At 34.2% G+C, this 3859-nt stretch overlaps 1 long non-coding RNA gene across 1 annotated transcript; it reads left to right on the forward strand.

The window, feature by feature from the left end:
• On the forward strand, nt 640-3378 carry LOC110261205. Its single transcript, XR_002345122.1, has 2 exons — nt 640-1635; nt 2095-3378. It is a non-coding gene; the product is annotated as an uncharacterized LOC110261205 (long non-coding RNA).

The raw sequence follows: 3859 nt of genomic DNA on the forward strand, positions 1-3859 counted from the left end.
AGCTATTGTAATTATGGAAAGAGTTGATTAAATGAAGTTAAAATTCAGGATATACTGAAAATTAATATAACTCAATATTTACTCAGCTATGAGACATCTCTGAAAGGTATGGATTTTTTGGTCTTATATAGACACTCCTCAAAATAAAGCCACACCCCAGGACATAATGAATTTTTTTTTTCTATCAAGAAAGTAGTCACTGTTCTTTTTTGGGATCTGTGATACCTCTAGTTACCTAGAATGCTTTTTACCATTCTTATCTCTTGCCTTCCTCTTCCACCTTGTTGTATGAGTCTTTTTCTGGTTATCTGCTCTTTGAAAATATGTGATATATTTGTTTTTTACATTAGTATCAAGATACCATCATTCTTTAACATATATTACCCTATGACCATTGTGTATTAACTATCATAAACATTTAGACTCACGGATTTTTTTTTTTTTTTGTCTTTTTAGGCCACACCCACAGAAAATGGAGGTTCCCAGGCTCAGGATCAAATTGGATCTACAGCCGCTGGCCTAAGCCACAGCCACAGCAACTCCAGATCCGAGCTGTGTCTGCAACCTACACCACAGCTCATGGCAATTCCAGATCCTTAACCCACTGAGCAAGGCCAGGAATCAAACCTGTGTCCTCATGGATACTAGTCAGATTTGTTTCTGCTGAGCCATGACAGGAACTCTTAGACTCCCTAGAATATTAATTTCAGGAAAGAGGGTCATAATCTCTTTTGGTCAATATTCTAGCTACAGTATTTTAACTGACTTTCTTGATATCACTAGCAAAAGACGTGGACATGTTGCCTCAATTCTTTCACGAGTCCAGGTTCCTCATTTAGCCATCAGTGGTACCTGATACCTTTTGCGACACAACATTGGAGGAAGGATTGAGATACCTTGTTATATCATGGGGGATGTGGTAGCCTTTGTCATCATGGATATGGATAGGGCAATATTTTTTCTCAAGTGTTTGCTAAAAAGTCAAAAGGGTGGGCTATAGTCTTGCTGGTCTGCCCATTTCCTAGATATTTGATTAGAGTACAATTTTGCTGTTATTGTTGTTTCCCTTAGTCATTCTTTTGGTTCGCACCCATTTGTGTGTCTAGGTTGCTATCTTCTGCTCTAAGTCTGGGGTACATGAAGCAAGCAGACAGTGAAAACTCATCACTGTGTTGTTTCTTGGATCTCAAGATTCCAAGTCAGCTTCCTACATTCTATCAACCTTTCAGCATTGTCTTATGCTTGTATTACATGTAATGCTCAAGGCTTAGAGTTGTACTTAAAAGAGGAACAGAGATAATGTATGTCTATTCCATTTTTTAAACACTTGGGAACTAAACAATATACATCTAAATCCATGGTCAAAGAGGAAATTTTGAAAATAAAAAATACATTAAGATATGAATAAACCTACCTGAGTAACTGAAAAAGGCAATGAGTGAGACCTGTCTCAAAGATGTCTGAATCTACCAACAGCTCAAAATTTAGGTGTGCAGCCAAGAGATGCTATTTCTGAGAAGACTGCTGAAAATTTTCTCTGACTGGTCGCCATTGCAGAGATATGACCACTGATGGGAACTGTAGTTGACAGAAATCACCATAGAGAGCTCTAAGTTGAATACAAAATGGGAAAAGGTAAAATAACTTATCCTTTAAAAAAAATGTTCCCATTGTTTCCTAGATAACTGGAATAGGTTAATCATTGTTGATTTTTTTTGTAGTATATGCTTCTTAGAAAGGTGAAATCATATAGGCTTGGCAGCATTTCAGGTTCAGTATTAAATATAATACTGGATATTGTTGAAGGCCCAAAATTCATTCAGTGGTCTAAATGCCTACATATCGAAATATTAATATATGATTTACACTCAAGTTGCATATTGATCAAAGATATCTAAAATAAGATATTCTTTTTCACCTCTCAGAACTTTTAGGTTATACATTTTAAATTAAAATTTTGGGTTTTTTTTGTTTTATATACTTCACATTTTTTTAATTTTAAAATTAATTCATGAATTCAAATTTCTCTTTGTGATATATAGATTGTTATAGAATTAAATGAATTGATATACCTTTAAACTTCCTTTTTTATAGATTCACATATTGCAAAAGAGTCTACTCTGTTCCAGGTTTCAGAAATGTCCTGTCCTGAGCTTCTTCTGAGGAAAACTGCCTGTCCAAATTTCTGCAGCATTGTAACAATTCTAAGCAGCTCTTTACATACTTTCTGCACCAAATCATCGTCTCCCTAACCATAACTCTTTGGACTAAGAATACAGGTTGATTAAATAAAATAGGAAATTTGATGCTTCATGATTTCTAAACTAGAAGCAGACAAGGTTTAATTGCCAGAGAATACAATTTTATGGATGATATAGTAATAGAAGGTTGTCAATATATTAAGCTATTATTGGATTTGGGGAACGATTGCTGTGGTCTGTTGACACTCTTCACTGATTGACTTTCTCTGAGAAGATCAGAATCCCAGAGCTGATGGTCAGGGATGGGCAGTGACTACTTGGGTCACTATAACTCCAGGACTAAAAGAAGAAAATTCTCTGCCTATCCTCCCTATCTCAAGTTTTTCCCATGAGCCTAAGTAGATAGGTAGAGCAATTAGAATTATAATGACATGAATTATCAACTATGTAGACCTGTCCAGAGCTAGCTATTGAGTAAGATGTTTTCAATTGCTCCAGAGTTGTTAAGTATGTAGGCTTAGATTTAGATATTCATTCAAAACTCATAGCCCCGCCTTTGTGTCCTTTCTGTAACTACACCTATCTTGCCTCTTAATAGATCTTTTGAGAAGTTCAGTACCAACTTTGGGTAGCCCACTGTTCTGATTACTTCCATAACAAGATTTGATTTATATCTGGTATAATCATGTCATTACAATGTAGGAGAGAGAAGGTCATATTGTTCACCACCTGCTTATTTATTGCTTCTTTGGTCCTAACCCTAATACCACTTGACTTTATTTTCAAGTATGTACAGGTCATATCATACTGTTTATAGAAGCAGGCTTTAACTTTCTATCTTTTGGATAGCAATTTAAATTAAATTGATATATTCTGGCTTTCGTTGTCTTTGTGCTGTTGATTTTATTTCAGTTTTACACCAGTTCTTCAAAATTTATCTGCTTATTTTTCTGATGCTTTTAGAAATCAACATACTAATATATTTCATTATCTACCTGATTATAGATCAGTGGGATTAGGAGTCCATTTAATATAAATAAAAGCAATGGATACATTATGGATGGAAAATTTAAGACCATTTGTTTAGTTTTCCCTTCTAAACTAATATCCTATTGAAAGCCTCTGTAATATGAAAATTCTGGAGATCTTTTAAATAAAGCTTCATTATTTGAGGTTATCTGAGGCCTTTATTTCTTGCATCCAAAATTGTTTAACTCATGCAATTTTTAATGCCATAAAGATACACCCTTCTTTTGAGCTTTATGGACACACTTTTATGTTTTCCACTTCTACCAAGACATCTTTTTTCTTAGACCCTATCTTTTTCCATATACTAAGATTATTATAAACTAAATTCTGGGACATTTTATAGCTTACCACTGCATTCAATGTCACTGCATACCTGTCCTCTTCTAAGACCATGAAGCACAGAGCCAACTGTCTTAGTAAAGAGAAAGGAAAAAGAAAAAATGCAGACAGAAGAATTAAACATAAATTAATACCATGAAATATTATCCAGCCATATTTAGAGAATAAATATATGAGAAATTCAAAGATATAGATCACATGAATATTTTGATAATTCAGTTACAAACAACATGCATTATTCCAGGATCAGCTAAGTACCAGAAATTCTAAAGGTACTTAGAACATAAGTC

This window comes from Sus scrofa, chromosome 6 (assembly GCF_000003025.6).
Source record: "Sus scrofa isolate TJ Tabasco breed Duroc chromosome 6, Sscrofa11.1, whole genome shotgun sequence".
In the NCBI taxonomy this organism is placed as follows: domain Eukaryota; kingdom Metazoa; phylum Chordata; class Mammalia; order Artiodactyla; family Suidae; genus Sus; species Sus scrofa.